Source organism: Cherax quadricarinatus, chromosome 5 (assembly GCF_038502225.1).
Source record: "Cherax quadricarinatus isolate ZL_2023a chromosome 5, ASM3850222v1, whole genome shotgun sequence".
In the NCBI taxonomy this organism is placed as follows: Eukaryota; Metazoa; Arthropoda; class Malacostraca; order Decapoda; family Parastacidae; genus Cherax; species Cherax quadricarinatus.
Window position 1 is genome coordinate 3,460,209 of NC_091296.1, and position 16,073 is coordinate 3,476,281.

The 16,073-nt window shown below is 38.1% G+C and overlaps 1 protein-coding gene across 9 annotated transcripts in view; it reads right to left on the minus strand.

Annotated features, from left to right (window-relative positions):
• cher (filamin protein cher) overlaps positions 1-16,073 on the minus strand; it is a 482,745-nt gene that overhangs the window by 195,535 nt on the left and 271,137 nt on the right. The window lies entirely within an intron of this gene.

Here is a 16,073-nt window from a genome sequence, read left to right on the forward strand (position 1 = left end):
AAAAACTTTCTAGAAACAACAAAATTTCTACAAATAATATTTTGTCATTCTTCACACTTAAGTAAAAAAATCTCATATGGTTAAAGAGAACACAAATTCCAATAGCAAATGTTCATATAAGTAAACTCATAGTAATATATTTTTATCTGTACATTAAGCTATAAACTGTATCAAAAAGAGGATTCTATGCAGAATTACAGGAAGGTATTTCATAGAGAACATTAAATACACCTATATATTCATTATTATTTAATTTGATGTGTGCTGAAAATTCATGAATGAATGTAACAGTTCAGTGGTCAGGATCTGAATCATCGGTCTGTGACTGCCAGTCTGTCCACTTAGTTTAATGGGACTTTAATCCCAACCACTGTGGTGTGTTGTGGTGAACTAAGGTAATGGGCTAGTAATCTCAGACCATGGGTTTGAATCCCAAACACTCTACTGAATCAATAAGCTGTGTTTGTGATGTGATTCACAAGTTTCCACTTCTTTATCCTGATTCAACATACTGTATGTATCCTTTGCCTTACTCCAAAGTCTGACACCTCTGCCACTCGAGGGTAAATGGTATTGTTCTCAATGATAAACTGACAAGTGTCCACCTCTTCAAAAAGATTAATCTTTCTCAAATTTTTACCACAACCACAAATGACTTTATTACTTGGCCAGGAACAACATTTGAATGGCAGTAATATTGTCAGCAATTTCATGAGAACATTTGTAACTGAATAAAGGAAATGACCGGAAAATAAAGATTCTAATTTGTCAGTATAAAAGTTATCTTGCCATATATTTCATATGTCAATAGTTGATATGGAGAGCAAAGAGACAAACTGTACAGTATTTATTATGATGCCTTATACCAACTATTCACCTAGTAGTAAATAGGAACCTACTATTCAGCCAGTAATAAGATAAGATAAGATTTCGTTCGGATTTTTAACCCCGGAGGGTTAGCCACCCAGGAAAACCCAAGAAAGTCAGTTCGTCATCGAGGACTGTCTAACTTATTTCCATTAGGGTCCTTAATCTTGTCCCCCAGGATGCGACCCACACCAGTCGACTAACACCCAGGTACCTATTTGCTGCTAGGTGAACAGGACAACAGGTGTAAGGAAACGTGTCGAAATGTTTCCACCCGCCGGGAATCGAACCCGGGCCCTCCGTGTGTGAAGCGGGAGCTTTAGCCACCAGGCTATGTGGTCAATAATCCAGACAAAGTCTTCTTCCTAATTCTGTCTTCCTATGACATATTTTTAACAAACTAATCTTCTTTCCACTCATGGAGACATTTAAGTATTCTTGCACTGAGAATAAAAAGGCACAATACCATGACTGGAACAATACACAAATAATCTGCACATGTGGGCAGATTATTTGTGTATTGTTTTTGTATTCTCTTAATCATTTTATGGAGGAAAGCAGCAGATTTTAGAATTAAATTCATATTGCCCAATAATTACAACTGAGACCATGTCAGGCTCATTGCCAACAAGCACCTTAGGACACACAGGATTCATAATTAATATTTGTATGAAGCATATTATTTCTCCACAATGTTCACCAACTACAAAAATGTGCTCCATATACATACATCGGTTATGTTCTTTATAAAAGAAACTAGAGCAAGGTTACAGATGGAAGCTCCAGTTCTCAATAAACCACATGGATATCCATAAAATGTTTCAATATGAGTGATATAAAAGTGGAATAATAATTATCTTTATTTCTACAAGTACATGTATAAGGTATATAGACCATAGCTGACATCAATGACATACTACTGTATATAAAGCCCCTTGTTATGCAGAGCATTTCAGGCAAATTAGGTCAATTTTGTCCCCAGGATGCGACACACACCAGTTAACTAACACCCAGGTACCTATTTTACTGATAGGTAAACATGGACAGCAGGTGTCTTAAAGAAATATATCCTAATGTTTCCTACTGTACTGGGAGTCGACCTTCAGACCTCAGTGTGTGATATGAATGTGCTACCAATCGAGCTACGGGACACCTAAATGACCTAGACTATGGCAAAGCTATATACATCATCTTATGTCAGGCTAAATACTCTACTGCTTGATTTAAAAAAGATTCTAAAGAAAAATTGCAAAGGTTAGTGGATGAGTTTGGGAGTGTGTGTAAAGGTAGAAAGTTGAAAGTGAACATAGAAAAGAGTAAGGTGATGAGGGTATCAAATGATTTAGATAAAGAAAAATTGGATATCAAATTGGGGAGGAGGAGTATGGAAGAAGTAAATGTTTTCAGATACTTGGGAGTTGACGTGTCGGCGGATGGATTTACGAAGGATGAGGTTAATCATAGAATTGATGAAGGAAAAAAGGTGAGTGGTGCGTTGAGGTATATGTGGAGGCAAAAAACGTTATCTACAGAGGCAAAGAAGGGAATGTATGAAAGTATAGTAGTACCAACACTCTTATATGGGTGTGAAGCTTGGGTTGTGAAGGCAGCAGCGAGGAGGCAGTCAGAGGCAGTGGAGATGTCCTGTCTAAGGGCAATGTGTGGTGTAAATATTATGCAGAAAATTCGGAGTGTGGAAATTAGGAAAAGGTGTGGAGTTAATAAAAGTATTAGTCAGAGGGCTGAAGAGGGGTTGTTGAGGTGGTTTGGTCAATTAGAGAGAATGGATCAAAGGAGAATGACATGGAGAGCATTTAAATCTGTAGGAGAAGGAAGGCGGGGTAGGGGTCATCCTCGAAAAGGTTGGAAGGAAGGGGTAAGGGAGGTTTTGTGGGCGAGGGGCTTGGACTTCCAGAAGGCGTGCATGAGCGTGTTCGATAGGAGTGAATGGAGATGAATGGTATTTGGGACCTGACGATCTGTTGGAGTGTGAGCAGGGTAATATTTAGTGAAGGGATTCAGGGAAACCGGTTATTTTTATATAGCCGGACTTGAGTCCTGGAAATGGGAAGTACAATGCCTGCACTCTAAAGGAGGAGTTTTGGGATATTAGCAGTTTGGAGGGATATGTTGTGTATCTTTATACGTATATGCTTCTAAACTGTTGTGTTCTGAGCACCTCTGCAAAAACAGTGATTATGTGTGAGTGAGGTGAAAGTGTTGAATGATGATGAAAGTATTTTCTTTTTGGGGATTTTCTTTCTTTTTGGGTCACCCTGCCTCGGTGGGAGACGACCGACTTGTTGAAAAAAAAAAAAAAACATGAGGAAACACTAGGACATATTTAATAGAAAACCTTTAGGTCTTGAGACCTTGATTAGAAGTGATCAAAGCCCTACAACCAATACATTTTCTCATAAATATGTCCTAGTGTTTGCTCATGTGTCTTTTTAAACCAATTTGTCTGTATTAATTACCAAGGTTTATACTCTACTGCTTACAATGTTACGATGAACTCATTATTTTAATTTTACTAGCAAGGCACATTTCATAAGCCATACAAAGGTGTTTTAACTAATAATTTAGCCATTCTGATGCACCTGAGTATATTACATACAGTAATCCTTGCTTTATGCAGGTTCGCTATATACAGATTCACTCTTATGCGATGTCCCATTTTCGCCAGTAATTCCCTGTATGCTATACAGCTCACTTATGCAATTAGCGCAGCTTGCAAAGCATAATGAAGATTTCTATATTGAAGAGTTAAGTTTTAATAACATGGTTGAAATTGCTACAGATGCCACAGGCCTGGAACACATTTAACACATACAATGAGGAACATCTGTATTAACTTTCAAATTCAAATTCAAATTCAAAGTTTATTCTCTATAAGGATTACAATGCTGAGTTTACAGAATTTGGTTATTGTGTGGTTTACATGTAGTAAAATACTAATTACAGAGTGTACCACTAAAACACCTAGCATGGCTAGGCATTTCGGGCAGACTTAGAATAATTCTTAACTTCAAAATATTACAAATTATGAGGTAAGTTGGTATTATGGCTAAGTGACTAAATACTAGTTTGTGAGTTTAGCAATGTGAATGCTTTTGTTTTGGCACAATACATGGTTTCAGTATTGGAGAATCACAGGCCAACTTATGACTAGTTAGGATTCATTATTTTAAGATTGAGATTGATATTTCTGTTTATGGTCAAATGGGTGAGTGAGTGTAAGTGTGAACCACCAGGTGGTATTCGTGTAATTAGTTGACGGGGTGTATCAGGGAGATAAGATGTTTTCTAATGGTAGTTTTGAAGGTGATGAATGTGTCTGCAGTTCTAGAGTTTTCAGGTAGGGTGTTCCAGATTTTAGGGCCTTTGACATACATTGAATTTTTGTAAAGGTTTAGTCGGACATGGGGAATGTCATAGAGATGTTTGTGTCTGGTGTTATGCCTGTGGGTTCTGTCACAACTATCAAGAAAGCATTTTAGGTCAAGGTTAATATTGGAATTTAAGGTCCTGTAGATGTAGATTGCACAGTAGTAAGTGTGGATGTACTGAACAGGGAGTAAGTTTAGATCTATGAAGAGTGGGGGGGTGTGTTGCCAGGGATGGGATTTAGTGATTATTCTTACTGCGGCTTTTTGTTGGGTTATTATTGGCTTTAGGTGTGTTGCTGCAGTTGATCTCCAAGCACAAATAGCATAGGTGAGGTATGGATAAATAAGTGAGTGGTATAGTGTGAGAAGGGCATTTTGCGGCACGTAGTATCGTATCTTGGAGAGGATCCCAACCGTTTTGGATACTTTTTTGGTTATGTGTTGGATATGGGTGCTGAAATTCAGGTTGTTGTCGAGGTATAGGCCTAGGAATTTGCCCTCATTATGTCTGGCAATTAGAGTGTTGTCGATCTTAATGTTAATTTGAGCAACTCCTGCTCTGCTACCAAACATAATATAGTAGGTTTTGTCAGTGTTAAGCGTAAGTTTATTGGCTGTCATCCAAGTTGATATTTTGATCAGCTCCTCGTTAACAATGGTGTTGAGGGTGGCAAGATTAGGGTGAGAGATGACATAAGTCGTGTCGTCAGCAAAGAGAATGGGGTTCAGGTGTTGGGATACGTTTGGAAGATCACTGATGTATATGAGGAAGAGCAGAGGACCAAAGACACTTCCCTGCAGAACTCCAGTATCAAGTGGCCATGTTGTTGATGCTGTGTCTTTAATAGTGACATTCTGATACCTATTAGTAAGGTAAGATTTGAAATATGCAAGCGCATGGCCTCTTACAGTCTATGACCATAATATTGTGTTGTTTTTTTGTTTTTAAAAGATCAGTCTTCAGAGAGGGGGCTGTGACTTCCAGCAAGCATGCGTGAGCGTGTTCGATAGGAGCGAATGGAGACAAATGGTTTATAGGACTTGACGTGCTGTTAGAGTGTGAGCAAGGTAACATTTATGAAGGAATTCAGGGATACTGGCAGGCTGATGGTAAGTACAGTGACTGCACTCTGAAGGAGGGGTGTTAATGTTGCAGTTTTATAACTGTAGTGTAAGTGCACCTCTGGCAAGACAGTCATGGAGTGAATGATGATGAAAGTTTTTCTTTTTTGGGCCACCCTGCCTTGGTGGGAGAAGGCTGATGTGTTAATAAATAAAAAAAAGTCTTCAGAGCCAAAAATGAAATTTTATGATAAGGGGTTTGACCCTTTCACTGTCTCCAATGGCCCTTTCACTGTCTCCCATGACCTTTTCACTGTCTATAACCCTTTCACTGTCTCCTATGGGTTTTCAGTGTCTCCCATGGCCCTTTTACTATCTCCCATGACCTTTCACTGCCTTCCATGACCTTTTCACTGTCTCCCAGGACCTTTCCACTGTCTCCCAGGGCCTTTTCACTATCTCCCATGACCTTTTCACTGTCTCCTATGACCTTTCATGTCTCCCATGACCCTTTCACTGTCTCCCATGTAGGCCTACTTCACTAACACCAGTGTCACACAAGTAGATCTAGATCTTAATCACAGCTCCATCAAATATGATGTGAGCAGTAAATTTTGGCCTAGACATGAGACAACAGGTCTGTGCACTGGATGTGTACAGCATAAAAAAAAGTCCTACCCCTCACAGTGAATGATGGGAAAAGCAAACCTCTAACCTTGTGTTTGGTCTAAGGTAGTTTTCTATGGTTCTACTGGCTGCTTCTTGGTATCAACAAAGAAGATTTTGGTCGCTTTCAGACTGAAAGTACCTATAAGTAACTCCCAGTGGCAAAAATGACAATTTATGACATTTTTTCCAAGGAATGGTAGGGCTTCCCTACCCCTCCTTCCCTGGCTTATTTTATGGCTTTTTACTAAGTCTTCTTTAATTTTCAGGACAGCCTAAGCCATGACCAATCCTTTCTGGTTATATTTTAATATCTGAGAAAAGGGGTAAATCTCTGCCTTTCTGTGTGATAATAGGAGAGACCTGGGGACATATTTAATCAACAAAGGAAAGGTTGCTTTAGTGCCTGGAATGCCTGCACTGTTAATTTTGGACTGTTTTTAAATTCAAATTTGTTGAATTTTGTGGAAAATTGATTAAACTACCAACTTTTGTACCTTTATAGGATAGTTCTGATAGTTGAATGGGCAGTTTCTTGTGCTCAATCAATAGAATGCAAAGCATACTAGTAAAATAGTAAGTACTGGGTCGAATTGAGCAACAGAATTGGCTTAAAATAGTACTCAAAGTGGGCAAAATCATGATGCATAAATTGTGCCCAGACTGCCAACTTTGCACCTACATAATTCCATATGTTCTCCCCAAAAAATTCACATTTTTGGTACCATTACCTTCAGAAAACATCTACCATTTCAGAAAATAAAATTACGTATTATTTTTTTAAATCACGATTATCAGCACTATTAATTTCAGGGGTCGCAACAGTGAAAGGGTTAAACAATAAAATTAAAACAGCAAAAATAGCCAAGACATGACAAAGCAAATCCAATTCCTTACTTTGAAGCCACAAATGCAGGGAACAAATACACACAAATAGCAAATAAATAAATAACAAAAAACTACACAATAAAAGTACAGTACAGTCTGTAGACTGAAAAAAGATACGTATTACAAAATCAAAATAAAATAAAACAACAGTAATATAAATGAAACTACCTGCCAAATATACCCGTCAGACATCTAGTGAATAATATTTTATTAACATTATTATTGATGAGCTGCGAATTTTCATTTCATACATAAGCTAATATAACACATTAAGAAAGATATGCAGCTTTCCTCAAATGAAAGTTAACCTTTCACTTATTCTACCATGAATGGTACAAGCTAACCTTTCATTTTATCCACCACAAAAATATATGTAGCTTCCTATAAGGAAAGTTAATGTCTCAATGTGTCTACTATAAGAAATTCAGTTGATGAACACTCTACAGCAATGGTCCCCAATCTGCAGCCTGCAGGCTGCATGTGGTCCTTCTAGGAAGTGGATGCAACCCTCACGTGAAATTATGAATTCACATTTATGAAGTTCCACACTGCACAGTGTCAATAAAACCATGCAGCCATCATCACACACTTGACCATCAAATGTGGCCCCACTTGTGTAGGAAGGTTGAGGACCACTGCTCTACAGTATATGATAATCATCAAACACAGCAGACTCACTCTTGAAATCCTCAGTAAAAAAAATAGTAATAAAATGGACTAATCCAGATGAGGAAACTTATGTACTGGTATTTCAAACAAGTCCAGATACATATCTAAAAATGTCATGTCAGCTCTTCACAGAAACAAAAATAAGGAAAAGACGATATAGCAATTTCACGATCGGGAAACAGTATATTGTACCGTTAAATTATTCGTATGCAAAACAAAACAACAAAATCAAGTAAGGATTACTATACAGCCTCTCCTCACTTAACAATGGGGTTATATTCCTAAGACCACATTGGTAAACGAATTCGTCGCCAAGCAAGGAGCATACTGTAATGGTAGTGGGTTTGTGTCAACCATCTTTGATATTGCTTTAATGTCACCTTTGTACCATTTATAACATTTTTAGCATATTTGTAAATGTTTATACAGTAGTGTACTGTATATTGTAATAAACTAAATAGAGGAAATCAGCTCTAATATACATTATTTATGTATGCATAAGAGCCCATTGTAAGTCTGAGTCGTCAGTAAACGAGTACATCACTAAGTGAGGAGAGGCTGTACTTTAATTCTAGTTGTCACAGCCTTACTGCAAACTTATCAATGACTATCATACTCTCCTCACCCTTTCCCTATCTGAACAGCTGAAATTTGTCTCCGGTGAACATGTTATTTTTTATTGCCCACTGGAGGATTTCATTGACATCTGCTAGCAAATTTTCTGTCTTCTATGGAGGTGATTTCGTTGCTTATTTTGGTATTATCCACAAAGGATGATATGAACTATGGCTAATGTTTTCATCCATGTCTGCTATGAGGATAAGAAACACTAATGGCAACATTACAATGCCTTAAATACTGAAATTTCAACATTGCTAACACTAGATTCTGATTTGTGTATTACTACTTTTTGCATTTGTTAAAATTTTAAATATCCATTTTCCTGCTACACAGGAGAACCCCACACATTCGACATCCTCTCTTCGGTGTTCAACAGTTTTGGTGGTTTTTCAACTGAGCAATTTTCCATTATGTTTGTTGCTTTTTCTGCATCTCCACTATTTTCGCACAACAATTGTATAAGGGAAGGGCAACTGGCACCATATTTTCAGATAAGTATTGTCTGTACTGTGTATTAATTTTACTTCTGTATCTTTTTCATGTCTAGTTTTATTTTTTTTTTTTTTTTATTATCACACCGGCCGATTCCCACCAAGGCAGGGTGGCCCGAAAAAGAAAAACTTTCACCATCATTCACTCCATCACTGTCTTGCCAGAAGGGTGCTTTACACTACAGTTTTTAAACTGCAACATTAACACCCCTCCTTCAGAGTGCAGGCACTGTACTTCCCATCTCCAGGACTCAAGTCCGGCCTGCCGGTTTCCCTGAATCCCTTCATAAATGTTACTTTGCTCACACTCCAACAGCACGTCAAGTATTAAAAACCATTTGTCTCCATTCACTCCTATCAAACACGCTCACGCATGCCTGCTGGAAGTCCAAGCCCCTCGCACACAAAACCTCCTTTACCCCCTCCCTCCAACCCTTCCTAGGCCGACCCCTACCCCGCCTTCCTTCCACTACAGACTGATACACTCTTGAAGTCATTCTGTTTCGCTCCATTCTCTCTACATGTCCGAACCACCTCAACAACCCTTCCTCAGCCCTCTGGACAACAGTTTTGGTAATCCCGCACCTCCTCCTAACTTCCAAACTACGAATTCTCTGCATTATATTCACACCACACATTGCCCTCAGACATGACATCTCCACTGCCTCCAGCCTTCTCCTCGCTGCAACATTCATCACCCACGCTTCACACCCATATAAGAGTGTTGGTAAAACTATACTCTCATACATTCCCCTCTTTGCCTCCAAGGACAAAGTTCTTTGTCTCCACAGACTCCTAAGTGCACCACTCACTCTTTTTCCCTCATCAATTCTATGATTCACCTCATCTTTCATATACCCATCCGCTGACACGTCCACTCCCAAATATCTGAATACGTTCACCTCCTCCATACTCTCTCCCTCCAATCTGATATTCAATCTTTCATCACCTAATCTTTTTGTTATCCTCATAACCTTACTCTTTCCTGTATTCACCTTTAATTTTCTTCTTTTGCACACCCTACCAAATTCATCCACCAATCTCTGCAACTTCTCTTCAGAATCTCCCAAGAGCACAGTGTCATCAGCAAAGAGCAGCTGTGACAACTCCCACTTTGTGTGTGATTCTTTATCTTTTAACTCCACGCCTCTTGCCAAGACCCTCGCATTTACTTCTCTTACAACCCCATCTATAAATATATTAAACAACCACGGTGACATCACACATCCTTGTCTAAGGCCTACTTTTACTGGGAAAAAATTTCCCTCTTTCCTACATACTCTAACTTGAGCCTCACTATCCTCGTAAAAACTCTTCACTGCTTTCAGTAACCTACCTCCTACACCATACACTTGCAACATCTGCCACATTGCCCCCCTATCCACCCTGTCATACGCCTTTTCCAAATCCATAAATGCCACAAAGACCTCTTTAGCCTTATCTAAATACTGTTCACTTATATGTTTCACTGTAAACACCTGGTCCACACACCCCCTACCTTTCCTAAAGCCTCCTTGTTCATCTGCTATCCTATTCTCCGTCTTACTCTTAATTCTTTCAATTATAACTCTACCATACACTTTACCAGGTACACTCAGCAGACTTATCCCCCTATAATTTTTGCACTCTCTTTTATCCCCTTTGCCTTTATACAAAGGAACTATGCATGCTCTCTGCCAATCCCTAGGTACCTTACCCTCTTCCATACATTTATTAAATAATTGCACCAACCACTCCAAAACTATATCCCCACCTGCTTTTAACATTTCTATCTTTATCCCATCAATCTAGTTTTAATGAGCACTTAATATATGCAAGTTATCAGGCATTTCAGTAGCATTTGATATTGAAAAAATACTTTTTTCCACTCCCTGGCAGTTGTCACTTATTGGTGGGGGGGTCAGGAACCTCAGAGCCACAAAAACAGGGTCTTCCTGTACTTTTGTTGCATCATTTACAATTTTAACAGTTCTGTACAACAAAATGAGGCTCTTACACAGACTCCTCCTCCTTTTATTTACTCTCTCACACCTGTATAGAAAGTGTAGGTTTGCACCTTTATTTCACTGACCAAAACAATGTCTCCTCTGTGTCTTCTTTTCACTGACATTATGTGAGTTTATTCTTTCAGAAAGTCAGTCCTCATAGCTCAGGTTGTTAGTCTCATGAACTAGCCTGGTAATGACTCTCTGTGTAATTTACAAAACACCTACAAATAGGAGAGAGAAGCATACAATGACGTTTAAGTCTGACTTGGTCAAGTCGGACCGAAATGTCATGGTAAGCTTCTCTCTCCTATGTGCGGGTTTTTTGTGTATTGTTGCAGCCATGGTATTGTGCCTTTTTGTTCTCCGTGTAATTATTTGTTTGTAGTTGCAGATTCAGAACTTTCTCAGGTGCCCCATCTTTCTTGTCTGGTCTTTTATATCCTTTTATGATCTTGTGGTTATCATAAGTATATCCACAAATAAAATGAAAATAAACTTGGTACAACTCCAAAAAGTATAGTAGATGTGGAAGGGACAGACAAGCATATACAGAACTGTTTGTATGCATGTGTGTCTTCTGTAATAACCAACAGGGTGATGATCTCCTAGACCTTTAACTAATATAATAGATATAGAACACCAGAAGAGTAAGAAACAATGCGTTATCGAGAAGTGTTTCAAAAATGAAAATCCGCTTACTCTGAAGTGGTTTCTCGGAACATGAAGGAGTTCAGTAGAACCATGTTTGACTCACAAGCAAAGGACTCTTTTTCAATCCCAGGCAAGGCAGGATGAATGGACAAGCCTCTTAACACCCATGTTCACATAGAAGTAAATAAATACCCAGGTGTTAGTCAACTGTTGTGGCTTGCATCTTGGCAAAGGCTTTCAGGATCCTAGCAGAGATAAGCCACAAAGCTGGGCTATTAACCCTCTGGGGTTTGTCATCCAAAGCCTTTCGCTCTTTAATCAAATCTTACCAATAATAAAAATGGAAATAGCAGAAATTAGACCTCAACACATCTTCTATACACTTACACACACACAAGCACACGCACATGCAGGAATGCATGCATGCGCACACAAACATACACAATGCTAAGAGGCTTTTAATATCAAGTTGCTTCATCAACTACCTATTACATCCTGAAAGAAAGCTGCCTTATTTCGATGACTGGCCAAAGGTATCAAAATGTTTGCCAAGAAAAAGGTTGCTTCAGGATGTGCTCCACATCTGTGTAGCAGAACTAAGCACATCTACCACAAAACAGTGATTCACTACATATTATGCATAACATAAAAAAAAGTGTGTCAAAATTTCAGAAATAAATTATGAAATTTTCCATCGTTATATATATATATATTTTTTTTTGAATCTTTGTTGCAGTTGTTGGTGTGTTGTTGAGGTGTACAAAATAAATAGAATGTAATTAGGTTAAACAATAGACAGTTAAATGCAAGGATGCAATCTGCACAAAAAAACACAATCACAGAAAAAGTTTGAAAGTAAAGTCAGCTCTATTATAGAGCTCCTCTATATACTGTGCTTTTGTAAATGCAACTGAAGAATAAGAATAATAATAATATCTTTATTTCTACAAGTACATGTACAAGATATACAGACCACAGCTGACATCAATGACATACTACTATATAGAAAGCCGCTTGCTATGCAGAGCATTTTGGGCAAATTAGGTCGGTTTTGTCCCAGGATGTGACCCACACCAGTCGACTAACATCCAGGTACCCATTTTAAACTGATGGGTGAACAGGGACAGAAGGTGTCTTATGGAAACACGTCCTAATGTTTTCCAGCCGTCCCAGAGATTCAAACTCCGGACCTCAGCGTGTGAGCTGAGTGCGCTAGCGATCGAGCTATGGGACACCAATAATAAGTACATCCAAAATGGAATAGAACATGGAAATGCCTTCATGGTACATGCTATTCAATTTTGGATGCAATTTTCAATCCCATTTACAAAAAAACATACTATACAGAGGAGCTTTATAAAAGAACTTACTGTAATTAAAATAATAAAAACGTATAGGGGTAATCACTCTATCTACATGACAACTCGCTCTACTAAGATCAACAAGAAAACATGCTCAAATCATCACTGACATTCACATATACACTATAATAATGACAATGCATTAGCATGATATACAGGAGGGCCCCGCTTTACGGCGTTCCGCTTTACGGCGTTCCGCTAATACGGACATTTCAAATTATGACCAAAACTCACTATACGGCTCCCCCCACCTGACTTTCTAATACGGTCACCGTGCCCCACCCTGTTTGTTTACATTCTCCATGAGCTCAGTAAGCACTAAGTCTCTCCATTTTGTCTGGAAACTCCAAAATTTCAAATGTTTTTAAAAGTTATTTCATATTTTATATATACTCTGATAATTATACTTATGTATACCTGTACCTAAATAAACTTACATACATCGAGTCATTTAAATGTCGTATATTACGTTAATATACACATTTTCATTAATCCATCCATGATATTTTTTTCAAAATTATATAATAAACACGATGCATAACATATAAATAAGATAAATACACCCCACAGTAGAATAAATAAACAAATGTGAGATGTGAGCAGACGACTTGCACAAGTGGTGATAATAACAATACTGAGTCTCATTAAATGTCGTATATTACGGTAATATACACATTTTCATTAATCCATCCATGATATTTTTTTCAAAATTATATAATAAACACGATACATAACATAAAAAGATGATAAATACACCCCACAATAGAATAAATAAACATAAATATAAGATGTGGGAGCCACATAACTTGTACAAGTGACGCCAAGAATAACATTTTCTCTAATCTAACATAAGAGTAAATGTGTTACTGGGGGTAACTGTAGAAAATTATTCCTTTCGTATGTATGTAAGTTTATTCAGGTATACACAAATACAGTTACATAGATTATCATACATAACAACATACGTGTAGAGAACCTAGGATAACCCAAAAAAGTCAGTGTGACTTATTTCCATTGCCTTCACTCAGAGCTTCATTTCTTCTCAAAATGATGTTACATGAGAATGGGAGTGTTCTTCTTTATTAATTCTACCGTATCAATGTAGAGACAACCTGTACACAATGTAACTTGTACACAAACCAGACGTGTACACTTCGTTTGTTTACAAAACTTACCTTCCCCTGGTTTGTTTACATAACTGCGCCTGCCCCCTCTCATGTATTCATTCTTTCTCTCTCTCATTTATTCGTTTTATCTCATTTACTTACTCCTGACCCTACATTAAGACTACAAATATTTTAAGGTAAGTAATGAGTGAACTGTATATACATTTTATCGCTCTGGGATGCTTAAATATCATAGAATAGTATGTGGGTGGGGTGGCCTGGTGAGGCTATTACAATACATACCACACTTGATTTCTTACAATAAATACTACTTGTCTCACCCTAGATTAAGACTATAAATATTTTAAGGTAAGTAATGAGTGCACTATGTGTGTATTGTACCTTTTTATTGTTTTTTGATGCCTGGTTCTATTGCTAACTTAATATATGTTAGTGTAAACTTGTTATCTAGTGTTTGTATGCATTTATAAGTGGAAAAAAAGGGTGTTCCACTTTACGGCGATTTCCGCTTTACGGCGGTAGCCTGGAACCTAACCCGCCGTATAAGTGGGGCCCTACTGTATATTCCTCTATGAGGAATTAACTGAGATGTCTTGTAGCTTATAGTTTAGTGGCTGAGCATTTAGCTCAGAGCTAAAAAGACCAAGGTTTGAATCCTAGGTGAGGTGAGACTTGTATAAGTCTCCTTACACTTGCTGCCCCTGTTTACCTAACAGTAAACGGGAAACCTAGAACTCAGTCGACTGCTGGAGGCTCCATCCTAGAAGACAAGATCTAAGGACATATATGGAAATAAGCCACAGTGTTGGACTTTCTTGGGTTATTCTCTAGGATTAATAACCCAAGTAAAATCTTCTACAACATATTTTTAACATTCTGGTCCCCATATCTTGTCATTACTGTCTTAATGCCCTCATATCTCTCACCTGTTAATAAGTTTTCAGAAATAACCACTAAATATACAAGCACAATATGTATTAAAATATCACCTCAGGTCTTTTGTGCAAAATAAGTCAAAAGCTGCTTTATGGAGTATATGAGTTGTTAGAGTGTGTGCAAGGTAATATTTTGTGAAGGAACTCAGGGAAACTGGTTAGCTGGACTCGAGTCCTGGAAGCAGGAAGTACAATGCCTACACTCTAAAGGAGGGGTTTGGAATATTTGCTGTTTGGAGGGACATCTGAACTGTCACATCTATGCACCTCTGGCAAGACAGTGACAGTGTGAATGATGGCGAAAGTGTTTCTTTTTTTAGGTCACCTTGCGTAGGTGGGAAACAGCCGGCATGTTGAAAAAAAACAATAATGAAGATCTGAGTTAACTACACCCTTCAAAGAAAGGCAGAGTAGAGGCCTCAATGCCAGTGATGGACTCATGATCCAAGGAATTTGAGATTCCTCTTGGATATACCCAACTGTCTCTCATTTCCCAGCACTGCAGGCTTAATGCTTCCTTATAAGCAAAATAAAAATACTAACAATAATTCACTGGCTACAGGTTTTGTGAGGCGTCAAGTTCAACTAAAATAAATTTATTTGTATATACTGGTAGACAGCAACCACCCAGAGAGGTACTACCGTCCTGCCAAGTGAGTGTAAAACGAAAGCCTGTAATTGTTGTACATGATGGTAGGATTGCAAGATTACAGGTACGTCTTGCTACTTCTACTTACACTTAGGTCACACTACACATACATGTACACATTTATTTATACACACTCATCTGAGTTTTCTTTGATTTTATCTTAATAGTTCTTGTTCTTATTACTTTTCCTTTTATATCCATGGGGAAGTGGAATAAGAATCTTTCCTCCGTAAGCCATGCGTGTTGTAAAAGTCAACTAAAATGCCAGGAACAATGGGCTAGTAACCCCTTTTCCTGTAATGATTACCAAAAAGAATAAGAAGAAGAAAATTGTCAAAGCGGGATGTCTGAATGTGCATGGATGTTGTGTGAATGGTAAGAAAGAGATGAGTGTGGATGTTATGAATGAGAAGAAGCTGGATGTCCTGGCTTTAAGTAAAATAGACTTGAAGGGGGTGGGAAGAGTTTCGGTGGAGATAAATAAATGGGATTAGGTCAGGGGTTTCAAATAGAGTTAGAGCTAAAGAAGGAGTAGCAATAATGTTGAAGGATAAGCTAAGGCAGGAAAAGAGGGACTATAAATGTATTAATTCAAGGATTATGTGGAGTAAAATAAAGGTTGGATGTGAAAAGTGGGTTATAGTAAGTGTATATACACCTGGAGAAGAGAGAAGTGTAGAGGAGAGAGAGAGATGTTGTGGTTGGGGAT